Source organism: Toxorhynchites rutilus, chromosome 1 (genome assembly GCF_029784135.1).
Source record: "Toxorhynchites rutilus septentrionalis strain SRP chromosome 1, ASM2978413v1, whole genome shotgun sequence".
Lineage (NCBI taxonomy): Eukaryota > Metazoa > Arthropoda > Insecta > Diptera > Culicidae > Toxorhynchites > Toxorhynchites rutilus.
The window spans coordinates 142,975,354-142,989,803 of record NC_073744.1 but is presented as its reverse complement, the minus strand read 5'-3'; the positions used below and the strand labels follow the sequence as shown (position 1 = coordinate 142,989,803).

Genomic DNA, 14,450 nt, shown 5'->3' with positions numbered 1-14,450 from the left:
GAATGGCGATGCACGGAAGATGCATCTCGGTAAATACTCAGTGCAATGCGTGCATTGATATAAAGAAACAAATTGCTACATATGACTTGTTATTGCTTTGTTCTCGCAAAGGCAAAAAAGAATCGGTCCTTCTCGAAATGATTCTATAAAACCACGCAAGCCATTAAACCTTTTCAGGGTCCCGGAACTTTTTACTAAAGAGTTATTTATGAAATTTCGACGTATTCGCAAACAATATCCGAAATGATAAACCACCAAATTAAAAAAAAAAGATTGCGTAGTCCTACGTCCTAAGTGGTCGTGTCTCGGATTCAACCCTTCGATTTTTTTAATTCATTTTTTGTGTTATTTATAATTTTATCATAAAAAATCATATTGGACTTGATTGTTTCCACCAGTTAGATTAAAGCTCTCTAACCGCTCTACAATTTGTTCTTTGGCACCCAACTTCTATCTATCTTAATTTCGCTGCAATATCGATATTGAAAATTCAAACAAAATCTTCAAAAATCTCGATTTTGAACCCACTGTACATATGAAAGGTGAAACTTAAATTTCACCTTAACGCTGAAAGGTAGTTCTTTTTCGTGAAATAAGTCATATTTAAAATATAAAAAAGTCACAGGAGGATTGTGTCCGAGACACGACCGCATAGTTGACGTAGGATTCCGTCAGGCTATCTGTTGATTGTGGATATGTTTGAAGAATTATTTCGTTAAACTCTTTGATAATGATTTGGTTTTAATGTCTTTTTTAGGGAATATATTTCGGTAGGAACAAAAGTTGTGCTCCCGTGGCCGAGTGGTTAGCGTCATAACTAACATGCCGGGTGTTCGGGTTCGATTCCCGTTCTGGTCGGTGGAATTTTTCGTCAAAGAAATTTCCTCCGACTTGCACTGTGATCACGCGTATTCTAGAGCTTGCCACTCAGAATGCATTCAAGGCGTGTTATTTGGCATAGAAATCTCAACTAAGTACTAATAAAAATGACGCAAGTAATACTACGTTGAGACGGCGAAGTTCCTCTAGGAACGTTAGTGCCATTGAAGAAGAAGAAGAAGGAACAAAAGTTCCCCTTCTCTTTCGTGTATTTACAATGCCGATTTCCTCCAGGCAGCTTGGTTTTGATGTCTCTGTTGGGGAACAGATTTCGGTGGGATCAAAAGCTCCCCCTACTTTCATGTATTTGCAATGCCGATTTCCCCCAGGTAGCTTGATTTTGAGGTCTCTGTTAGGGAATACATTTCGGCAGGAACAAAAGCTCCCTCTACCTTCATGTATTTGCAATGCCGAATTCCCCCAGGCAGCTTGGTTTAGAGGTCTCTGTTAGGGAATACATTTCAGTAGGAACAAAAGCTCCCCCGAACTTTCATGTATTTGCAATGCCGATTTCTCCCAGGCAGCTTAGTTTTGATGTCTCTGTAAGGGAACAGATTTCGGTGGGATCAGAAGCTACCCCTACTTTCATGTATTTGCAATGCCGATTTCCCCCAGGTAGCTTGATTTTGATGTCAGAAGTGGGTATTTTCGTTAGGATAGGGGTTGAGATTTTTCAATTATTCCACAGTTAGTTTCATGAAGTATATTATTTTCTTCAATATGGAAAATTGTTATGGAGTGCCGAAATCGATAGACGCAAAAAATTTATCAATCCATCACGAAATGGCTGAGCAATAAGCGTTTGAAATTGCACAATTTTCGCGATGTGCTTGATTTTCGATTTTCAATTTGTACCCCAATATGTTCCCGAAAGACGTAATCCTACGTAAAAATATAGTGTTTAAGTAATCAAATTAAATGATCAAATTCTATTTTTTAGTTGTTTATGACAATTGAACTATTTCTTTTTCAAAGAGTTCATTTACTTTCCAATAGCTTTGTCGAACGTAAGGTTTGAATGATACAGATTGAAAAAAAATCGGAGAGGATCGAGGAAACGGCTGGTGATTTAACGAGGAATTGTTCTATATTGATTCAATCACAGGCTTCCATTCTTTTCACATTCTGAGTACAGGGAAACTTCGATATAACGTACCCTCGTTATAACGTACCCTCGATATAACGTACACCTTTGCAAAGTGTAAAGGAAATTTTTTTCAATATTTTCTTTCTGATAGAACAATTAATTATCTGTATTGTGATGCTAAAACAAGTTTTGTACCTTCAATCAATCTCGAAATACAGCTGGTTTGGTGATTCCAGATTCTAAATGAATCAAGCTTTAATCAACAGTACGAAGGGAAACATCATGAGAAAGGCTGGCTTTGTCTTCTGATTGAAGTTATTAATTAACTTGACTAAAACAGCAACTCAATAATGTATTATAGACTACGTTTGTGAGTACTTTATTATGCTTCGATATAACGTACAATTCGATACAACGTACAATTTTGAAAGTGAAATGTACGTTATATCGAAGTTTACCTGTACTTGATTTTTCTTTGTGAAGTTTAAATCAGCCCGTATGGAAATACGATTTAAAAACCTTCACTCATGTTGATCTTTCGAGTATCATATGAACATGTTTTTTTTACGATTGATTTCCATCGTAGTTGAGATTTATTTCTTTGGCCTCGTTCCTGCTACCAGGCAACATTTTATGTGTCGAGTTATGATTTCGGCGAATTCAGTTGGTACGCGTAAAAAGCATTTTCATGAAAGTGAAAAGTATCGTCACTGGATGCGCAAACGAGAATTCTCGGTTGAGCAAAAAATTTTCCTCTCAAAATTGGGTGGAATTCACAAAAACATACTAAGAAACATGTTTTGCACAATTTGAATATCCGATGCTTCCGAATTAAATGTACAATGTAAGCTCCTACAATGGAAGTGCCTCATGTATACGCTACTCACCTAGTCAAACATATGTTGATGATATTGCCCTTGTACTGGCACTATATTTGCTGCGACACTTCCGGTCTAGCACTGTCCGCGGCTAGTTGAAAAATAATCTATTAATATCATTAATCTCCACCCACAGAGCACAATTCCACTACTGTCCAGCAATTCGTCACGGTTTCATCACAGCTAGTCGCCCAGATTCACCTTTTCTCACTTTGATTCCATTTTCAGCAGCTTCCTAATTGAAGTTTGCTGTTGCCACGCTTCGTTCGACACTTTTATCCACTTCAAACAACTGCCACCGCGGGAGATCGACGATGTTGCAATTGAACGGATATTGATTTCCACTTCCAAAAATAACAACACTCCGCCAACGGCTCCTCCGCTTATCTCTCATCTAGACGCAGTACTGAAATTTATCTCCCATTTAGCGTGCTATGCTATGAATAACATTCCCTCATTTTTCAAGAGAAGAAAAAAAAAATCTATGATCGGGATGATTTTCGTCTGATTTTTCATCTCAATTTCACCCAAAATAAACCACTTGATTTTTCACCTGAGCTGTTTGAGCTCATCGATACCACGAAGACACAGATATACACAGCTACAGCGCGCCGTTTCCGTTTTCGCTCATCCGCGGCTTGTTATTGCACCTTTCCGATCGAACATACTTAAACCGAACCCGACACTCGATTTCGAGCGCACGCAACCCCAACCGCAACCGCAACCGAGTGCGAACGACGTGAGATCTATGTTGTGACTGAAGAAGCCTCTTCGCAACATTCCGTCTGAACCTCCTGCCCAGGAGAAGATAGATTCGCGCGCGTCGCGCCGTTCCGTCCTGTGCAGTTAGGGGTCGACTGACGGTTACTCCACATGCGAGCGCAACAGGGCGGCGGTGAGCGGAAAAACCGCGTGTTGTTTTGGATCGAATAGCCCGCCAAATAATGTGTAGTGAGTACTGCGGCGGTGCCGTATTTTTGCGGGGGTGGTAATCTTTGGGCGGCCGGTCCAAGAAGGTGGTTTAGCTGACGTCTGCCGCAGCCGGCGGAGAGTCATGGAGAGAAGTTGTGAGAGCGATGAATCGGTCGGTGTAATCTAATTCGCTCATCAATTAGATTACACCGGCTAATATTTATTAGACGCGGTGTAGCGGTCGTTTTCAGTCATTCACGTGTGTTTTTGTGTGTTTTTAGCGGTGTTACCAACTGCATAGTTCTTCCGGTTCGCTCGAAACATAGTCATTCAGCCTAGAATGCAGAATGCAGCTAAATTGTATTTGTTACAGACGAGTTATTTTTGACATAGGACTACGTCTTTCATTTCTGTACCGGGGTGTAAGTTCAAAGTTTCGAAAACAAGAGAGTGACGCTGAAGTGCAAGGTTTTGCACGTTAGTACCTCTTTACCGGCTGAATGGAGCGGTATAATAATCACTTCATCCGAAGAATAAAATGTCAACTAGTCAACTAGAAGCAATATTCGCATTTGCGCATTCGACTTGGTGTTCCCGTGATGCAATCCAATTGACGAATTTACACAAAGCTGAATCAGCTCATGCGACACCTACATTAGAGTTCAGAACCACAAAAGTGATGATGTTTGTTTATTCTACGCGCTGAAAAGCAAGAATCGGTCGTGATTAACCATTCTATTTCTATTTAGATTCGTTGCAACCATTAGTCTTCAGTATATGGTAAGAAAGTTAGGGCTTTGTATATTTACGATGATTTCAACACGCGATTGGACCAAAATCATTGACTATCTTCGAAAATTTCGAATTTGATTATGCATACAGGTTATGAATACTGTTGATAATGGTGATGAAATCGTAATCGTATTAAGTTGGATTATATAATTGATAATGTAAGGGCCGATACAAGAAGGATTTGCAGTATTTTTAGCGCAACACATGCTACTCATCGTTTATCTAGTTGAAAACAATTTAAGTTACAACACTTATACCAAGCCATTCTTCAAAATATACATACCACATTGTGAAATGGCGATTTTCTAACCTTTTTAGCGTAGAAAGAATACGTGAAACCGGGAAATTTGAAGATAAATTCTGATTTTTCTGAAAAATTTAAGCGACAAAAAAACAAAACACATCCTAACACATCTTCCTCCTTCTCAAAAAAAAAAAAAAAATTATAAGAGGTTGTGTTCAAGACACGACCATTTTGTTGACGTAGAACTACGCTGTTATTTTGTTCAAGTAGCTTGTTAATAACTTAGAATATTATTTTACACATACACACGTATCTCCACTTTGCGCTCTTCTCAACAGAAGCCCTTCCTATTGATATTTCCTATCTCGATTAGCTTAGTTGTCATCCTCGATAGAAATAGTTTTGGTACTGTCATGCGAAACCAAATTACACACAAAATTCCTGAACAATATTTTTTTTTTGTGAGCCGATGATAGCCTAGTTTGATGGTTTCCAACATAATTGTGTAGTTCAGAACCTTAATGGAATGGCGTCAGATTGATGTAATGATTGCATTGCCAGAGACATCAGCTAGTAACTAATTTGGTCGCGTCTATGGAACAATCCGAAACGAAGACATGTGATGACGCAAAACAAGGAAGAACAAGCGATGTTCAGTTTATTACTTCATATCTTGAACGATACTGAAAGTTTGCCTCAGCGAGATCCAATATTTATGCTCCAGGCAAATATTCCCCTTCATTCGTTCTTCTTCTTCTTTCCTTTATTTACGTTGGCCTTAAATCATTCCATAAGTTGCTCGTTATTGACGGCATGGGTAGGGAAGCTCACAAATGAGCGGAACAAATGTATGGGAAAATGGAAATGATTCTAGTTTTCATCAATTTGAACCATTTACACATTAGGGGATTGTGATATATAGCACAAAAACAAATCTTAGTGGAATTCCGATTCGTTTGGTATATAAATCGTCAAAATCTGTTCGCGGCAAGAAAAGTTATTAACGTTAACTTTATTTCATAAAAACGTGACCTGTTTTCTGATTTGGCACCCTTAATGAAAGACGTAGTTCTACGTCAAAAAAGAAAGATGAAAGATGTCGTACGTAAAACATGGTTGCAATAATTATTCGTTTGATGATCATTCACCGATTTCACATAACATATTCCCAGGCATTCTGACAGCGATGGTATTCCAACTACGATTTTTATGTTAAAGCGAAGAATAATATCCGTCTTCATTTAGCTTCGGTGTAAGTCTACTGCTTTTCATAAACACTTTTGTGGCCTCATTGGTGAAATAAACTGCATTTTGTTTGAGTATGCAGAACCTTTTTGACGTAGGACTACGTCTTTCATTTCTATACCGGGATGTAAAATCAAAGTTTCGAAAACGAAAGCGTTACGCCGGAGACCGAGATTTTGAGCGTTAATAGCTCCTAAACAACTGAACGAAATGGTATGATAAACACTTCATTCGAAAGATAAAATGTCTACGCGTTATATACTTTTTACTTTTTCATCCAAAAACATGTTTCAATACCCTTCAAATTGCTTTCAAAACAGGCTATTGAAATCACCAATCAGTATATAAGCAAGCGCCGCTCGTAAACCCACTCAGTTATGATTGAACAGCGATTGGAGCATGTTGTCGCTGTTGTTGTGAAGCTAACTTCGTTTATCATGAAAGCGCTGATGAACGGTGTCACCAAGAGCCTGTTTGTGCACCTTAGGCCAGAAGGGAATCCATCAGGAGGAGAGTGATGCCACGGTTCCGCTTGAAACATCGGAGCAGCCGCCACACACACATACACGCGCGGAACCCTCGTTGCTATCATCGTTGCTGAAAAATAATCTACCAGTTCTACCCCTACCCCCTGGGAATTGAAAAATGCATTCATGTGAAAGAGTTTATTTAAATGTTTTCTATCCATATAAAACTGCAACCAAATACATTTGGTTTTGTGATTTTTCAATCAATCGCAATTAACAGGAAAGCTTCTGAATATTATTTTTCTCAATCAGTAGATAATTTTCGTATCCAATATTGGATGCATAACATGAAAAACGGAAAATTTTTCACATCGCGAAAATCATGTAATTTTCGAGTGATTATTTGCTTCCTACTCATATAATGCTGCGACAAAATACATTTCGTTTTGGAATTTTTAATCAAGTGCGATCAAAGTAGGACCACGTCTTTCTGCAATTTATTAGAGGTGCAATGCATCTTAAGAAATTCCCGCTCTACGCGCACTGGCAAACGATGTTTACTGAACAATTTCGCAAACGAGAAATGGTGTTGTGAGAAAGGATGAGCGAACGCAAAAATTATGTAGACTGATTTGATGCAACAGATATTTTGTCTATTGGAAATGGAATACAAATCATATCACAATACAATCAATGTATTATGTATTATACAACTTTCGTGTGATTGCTTTTTTTGCTGAACATTGTGCCTTTAACGTAACGCTCTCGTTTTCGATGTCCCCCAGATATTCATTTATTCATTCAATCAGAATTGATTCAGAAGCAACTAAGAACAAATGGTCACTTAATCAAAGATAGTCCTACGTCACCCTTGCGGTTATACCACAGATATAACCCACTTCCTGTTTTTACACTATTTGTTGCATCGATTGAATTCCCACTGTTATACTATTATAGATCTACCCAATCCGCTACCGACTGTCCGCTGTTCGAAGAAGTTATTCAACAGCTATAGACGAGTGTTGCTTTGCTTGCATCCCGCTGATGTTGTTCCATTCACAAGCAGAAGCATTCTCAAACACTACTAAAATTGATCGGAACGGAATCGAGTCGACACAGGATGAATTAATGAACAATTTCCAAACTAAACTCCTCAGTCAATCAAACGATGACAAATGACTGTCATATGGGGGAACCATCACTTGGTACTGTGGAGAAGCATCGAACTCAGTTTCTTCTTCGAGGAAGACATTCCAAAACAAAACCAAACCATTTTCAATATAAAACCACAATGGTCCGAGATAGGGTGAACGACGATGATTGATTGATGAGTCATTCTTGCCCTCGCAGAACAATACACTAGTTGATCGCATGTTGCACTTTTTTCATGTTAATGCATTGAAATTTTACCTCGAACACTATTCCGGTAGCCCTTTTCGAAATTGACACAGACTCGGCTACAGTTGATTATATGCTTGTTGCACCAGCAGCATTATTCCACATTTCATAGCTACATCAATCTATCTTTGGCACCACATGGACACAACAGCAATGACAATACTTGCAAGTATTAAATATCATGCTACATGTTATTTAGTATTGCCTCAGTGGAATCACACCTTTAGACATCGTTCGTACAACGTAAACCAGTCAGCGCCAAACAAGCGTTCGCCATAGCATGCATACAGAGCCATACATTGGTGGCTTGAAGCGACTAGGAATATAAACACTTCTCACTTGCGCTATTCTCAAAAGAAACGCTTCTGTTAATATTACTGGCCTCGAAAATGCTCAAGATGAGCGCAGCTGTCATCGTTAGTGGAGAATGTTTTGCACGCCTTGCACATTTTACTCGCTGCGCCATCTGGTTGTAAATCTAACATAAATTCGTCAATATCATCAGTTTCTGTTCTGCTTTCGCATGGAACAATCATGAAAAATTGCCACATAACGATAACAACGAAATGAATTTTATGCAAGATTATATAGACTTTATTTCGTTTTCGCCGTGAAGTGGCGCCCTCAGTTTATATTCTGCGTGATCATGAACAATCTCGTGTTATTCCCACGAAAACAAAAATGAATCATGTTTCAAACATCATCAGTTGCTTTTCTAAGGCCACTCAAATTCCATCGGTTCATTTCGAGACCACCAACAAGTTCGAAAGAGTTGAATTTTATATTAATAACAATTCCATACTCATTATACTCATAAAAAACACACTAACAAGAAAAACATTCAGCAATTTTTCAAAATATTCATTCACTCATTCATTTAGAAATGATTCAGATGCAATTTCGAATAAAAGATTACCGAGCCAACGGTAGTCCTACGTCTACCTTGCGGTTGTATCACAGATATAACCCACTTCTTGTTTTTTCTTGACCGATTCCGCTTGAAGTACTGATGAATCGACGTATATTCTTGTTGGCATTTGAAATCGTTTTATTTATTTTACTAGCTGACCCGGCAAACTTCGTTACGCCCAAAATTTGTTTTTTGTTATCAATACCTTCAAACATTCACATTTTCTTACTATGAGCAAGTTCATGGGTCCAATCGCAGAACTGTTCATTGATTAATCTCTTATTCGATCCCGTTGAATTTATCTTTAACTATAAAATTCCTAGTATTACTAACAAAACTCTTCATTATAATATCAGACTATTTTCAGACACAATTCTCGTTCAAGATTTTTCAACCACATGCAAATAACATGTTCCTCCGTTACATGGAATAAATGTTTTATACAGAAAATATGATAGAATAAAGACAGCCCTAAATCGGACAATTCCTTTTTCAAGTTCTGCTCTTATCAACACATCTTATCAGCGATCCTTTTTTGGTACAGATAGAAGAAGATATAGGAGTGCATTTCATCACATTGACATCCATTTCCAGTTTCGAACAAAGATCAATTTCGCTTGCGCAAACATCAAATGGACTAACAGCACTTGTCACTATGTAATTGTAGAACATATGGGAATTTAATTTTCCGAATTTTCCATTTTTCCTTCAGAGTTTTCCGAAAATTTTCAATTGTCGTGTTGGGAGGGGTCATACCATCATAGAAACATTTCTCATACCCAAAAACCCTCGCATCCCAAATTGTGCTTGATTAGTTCTCGAGTTATGCAGAAATTTGTCTTTCATTTATATGGTAGCTCCACCTAAGAGAGGGGGGAAGAGTATCTAACCACCATAGAATCATTTATTACACCCTAAAACCTCCACATGCAAAATTTGGTTCCATTTGTTTGATTAATTCTCGAGTTATGCAAAAATTTGAGTTTCATTTGTATGGCAGCCCACTTTTAGAGAGGAGGGTGGAGAGTCTAACCACCATAGAAATATTTATTGCACCCTAATACCTCAATATGCCCAATTTGGTTCCATTTGTTTGAATAATTCTAGAGTAATGCAGAAATTTGTGTTTCATTTGTATGGCATTTGTGTTTCATTTGTATGATTTTTTGAGTCTGTTATTATTTTATGTATAAATCTATGTACTTGTTACGTAGGTAATTTTGATTTAAACGAATTTAATTTTTAAAAGCAATTTGAATGATAAACTATGTTACATATTTAACAAATTTGGTTCCGATCAGATGGAATTTTTATAGTTTCTGCTTGCGAATCTCCTCCGGAACGCTGAATTTGTCCTCTGCGGAGAAGAACAACAGGCCCGGCAGCTGACGAAAGTCCGCTTTGACGTAGGTTTCGTCGTCCATTACCAGGCAATGCGGCTTCGTCAGCATTTCGGTGTACAGCTTCCGGGCTCGCGTCTTCCCCACCATGTTTTGCCTTTCGTCGCGGTTAGGAGCCTTCTGAACCTTGTATGTACGCAGGCCCTCCCGCTGCTTGGTCCGCTGGACGAATGAACTTGACAATTTCAGCTTATTGGCGACATCCCGGACCGAACTTCTCGGATCACGTCTAAACTGCTTAACTACGCGCTTGTGATCTTTTTCACTGACGGAGCATCCATTTTTGCCGTTCTTCACCTTCCGGTCGATGGTTAGGTTCTCGAAGTATCGTTTTAGTACTCTGCTGACCGTGGATTGGACGATTCCCAGCATCTTACCGATGTCCCGATGTGACAACTCCGGATTCTCGAAATGAGTGCACAGGATTAATTCACGACGCTCTTTTTCGTTCGACGACATTTTTCCAAATTTACGAAAAATTGACAGTGAAGCATGGCCAACGTGATGTATACACTCTTATCTGATTATAAGCGAAAGCTGAAGATATAATTCCTAAAAATTAAATTTCTACAGCGTTTTTTCCGTGATGCAATTTGATGTGACACACCCTTTATCTACCATATATTTTTGTAGTTATAAATTGATTTGACTCAGGCTTATATTTATGTAGGTCTTAACTATTTAGACTTGTGTTTAAAATGATACATGATGACTCTTTGTCTTCTTCTGCATGATTGAATGCAGTAATGGCTTTAATGATATTTTCGTGTACATTTTTGAACAGAATGCGGTACCGAATTCTACCACGTTATGTCATCTAACCCGTTTAAAGGATACAAGTACATACAGGAAACGGTTTTTCCAGGGCATCTATTTTATGTATCAAAACAGAAAAAAATATAGATTTTGAACAATGAAAACTCAATTTAAATGTAATTACTACACATAATCACAGTCCTATATCATGATCCCGCCCGTGTCTCTAGGCTCTGACCCAGCAACTTTTTTTTCTAATTCATCTATTTACTAATTCGATTTTTTTTATAGTTGCTGATTTTTCCCATTAAGCCAAGCCATGCTATCTCGCCGAGATCCACTGATTGAATATTTGTTTTTTACGAAAATAGGAAGGAGATTCCAATAAGTTATGCCCCTGACAAACAGAGTGTTGCCATAATGCGACGTGATGAACTGAGGGATTATAAAATTTCTCATTCTAGAACTTCGGAAACTTTGCAATTTTTGTTTTAGATATCGAGGAGATGAATAGTTAAGTATTTTAAACATTATTAAGCATGCACGCAACTTCAAAAATTCATTGAATGAACATTCCAGTAATTGCTTTTGAAGATGGCTGACTCTGGAATATATATTAAGGTTGAAAACGTACCTGACACAACAGTTGAAAGCAATTCGCAATCTATCTAAAGCTCTGACTGAAGCATTCAGTATTAACTCTGCGCCATATAAGAAATTAGGTAATATTAGCGATTTGAAAAGATTGATTTTAACTCCAGCTCTCATCATGTTAGATGTTAGCCAAAGATATCAAGATTGGAATATCCAGAAATGGCAAACGACTCCGATTTGGAGATATGAGCATCGCCTTATTTTTCTCAATGTTAACAGGAAGAAAGTTTCGATAAAACCAAATGTGAAATCTTCTTAAATCATCAATGTTAACCATCACTTCAATAGACAGATTAGTAGAGCGTAGACATATTTGGACATCATCAGCAAACATATGAATTTGGCACGCTTTCAAAATAGTTGTAGAATCATTTATATACAGTGAAAACCATAAGGTCCTAGAATGGAGCCCTGGGACACACCAGATATTCTACATACAGAATTAGATTTTTCTGCATTTATCGAAACAATTTAAGATCTGTTAGATAAGTACGATTGTACAAAACGAACCGAATTACTTGAAAAACAGAACTGCTCGGACAATTTTATCAATATTTTGTCATGTGACACGCGCGGTCAAACGCTTTAGAAAAATCTACGGGTAAGAGAATTGCGACACCTTTATTTTCAACTGTTCTACTTATATCATTAGTACTTTGAGAAGAGCTGTGATTGTACTATGGCCTGATCGGAAACCAGATTGAAATTCACTGAGTTTTATTAGAAGAGTTTATGTACTCATGAATTTGATTTTTAAGAATTTTTTCCAATACCTTTGACAAACTACACGGAATGCTAATAGGAGGTAAATTGTTCAAGTTTAGATTGTTTTGTTTCTTTTTTATCGGTATAATCTTAGCACATATCTATGTTTGAGGAAACTTTGAATAGTGTACTCATAAATTCATTATGAAACAAATGTTTTGGGAAACTAATTTAATAAATCTAAGCGGGATTCCATCCAACCCAATGGCATTGGATTTATTAGAAGTTATAGCAGTAATTACTTCATATTCAGATATATGGGAAAATTTTGAAACCATTTTCATTTCTAGGAACAACTGGTAAAGTAGTATTATCCGAAATAAAATTAGATCCAAAATATTCGTTGATTGTATCACACGAATATCCAAACTGATCATTATTTTTGACAGACTTTGTAACTTGTATATTTTTCAACTTTTCAACAAATCCTTACTAGAGCTGGATTCATTCGATCGAGATGAAATATAATTCATCGTGTTCTTGTTCTGTTAGCAGGTGTTCTTATCCGTAGTTTCCACGGAATGCCCAATAACTTCCCCTGCCAGTTTTGTTTCGACTGTTTCGACCAAGTTTTAAAAAAATATTTCAATTTCGTTCACATTAGGTTTCATAATTTTTTCTCATAATTTTCGACACTTTGTAAACCATGGTTGGCCGAACGGTAGTCGGTATTCCTAGGCGCCGCCAGCTGCTTTAAGATAGTATCACCTCCAAACGTAATGAATTAAATATCCCCTCACCTTTTGCCGTGATCATTTTATAAGGTGTTTATTCTAACCTCAATAAAACATATTGGTTAGAAGAGTAGATATTTTTTTCATTAAAGTTTTCGTTTCAATATTTTCTTTCAGATTGCTAGTTATTTTTTCACATTTAAAGATCCAGTTGTTTGACCATAACTTGTAATAAAGCAAACCTAATCGCTAGGACTAACTTCAACAATGTTTTCTTTAGGCAACAATGTTTTCTTAGTTCTGAAATGATGAAAATGATACAAAACGCATCTTCCTGTGTTGGTTTCTCGCGAGGTTGCAACTTCCCAAAAATCACTTAGAGATTTAGACTATGTAATTTGTTTTTCTGATTTTTTTTGTCCAGGGTATGTCAATTATCCAGTCCTTAATGATTTATTCCAAAAATCAGAATAAGAAAAAATATCGTCAACTTTGAAGTCTTCAGTGCCCACAATCTCACAATAGATGACGTTTCTGCAAATTGAACTTAGTACGTGTAATATACAACTCAAAGTAATCACATTAGTATGACCGCTGCTAAATTTCTGCCCTTTTCTCTTCTAATAAGTTCATAATGTTCGTTGCAGTATGTCGGCTCACCGATATACTGTTATTGTCTGCCACCAATCAATATAGTTCGAAGACATAACTTTCTTCATATGGAAGGAACCCCTCCAACTCTGCGGTTTTTCCTAATAAAGTGCTAAATTTGTACTGATTGTGTCGGTTCTCTTTAAGATCCCTTTGAATTTTAACATTACCTTGATGCATATTTCTGTTGAATGTGGGCTTTGATATTTCGATTCGGTATTTCGGTTTTCTTTCGACATGACTCTTATAAAATACTTAATACTCACATTTAAAAATAAGAATATAATGTTTTTTTCTAATTTGGTTTTACATATTAAACTATTATTCCATACTATTTTCCAAGACTTATGCGCATCTGATTGAATTATCAATCAATCAAATAAGGATAAGGATTTTTTTTATTTTTTTTATTCCTTATTACAAACATTCGTTTTCGAACGTTGTTCCGGGCGACTTTATTTTGTCTACTTTTGGAAATTTATGAATATATGAAAACAATTACCAGTAGTATGCTCGAAGAGCTATAGAATGCCATCTATTCCTGACTTCATCTGATAACACCATTTCGCTTCATCATATTGACAACATGTCTAATCAATCGTGAAAACAATTTGTAAAAATGATTTACGGAAAATACACAAAAATCGCTCTTCAATATGAAATGTATGCATTGTTCTTTGTCAGCTTTGATGATTATTATGCATAGTATCCTCATGCCATCATCATCGCAAATACGTG

The 14,450-nt window shown here is 37.0% G+C and overlaps 1 protein-coding gene across 1 annotated transcript in view; it reads right to left on the bottom strand.

Moving 5' to 3' along the window:
• LOC129761928 (uncharacterized) overlaps positions 1–3,682 on the bottom strand; it is a 113,293-nt gene extending 109,611 nt beyond the window's left edge. The window contains exon 1 of the mRNA XM_055759781.1: positions 2,854–3,682. The gene's annotated coding sequence lies outside the window, so the exon portion shown is untranslated. The remainder of the gene's footprint in view (positions 1–2,853) is intronic.
• Between the last annotated feature and the right edge of the window lie 10,768 nt (positions 3,683–14,450).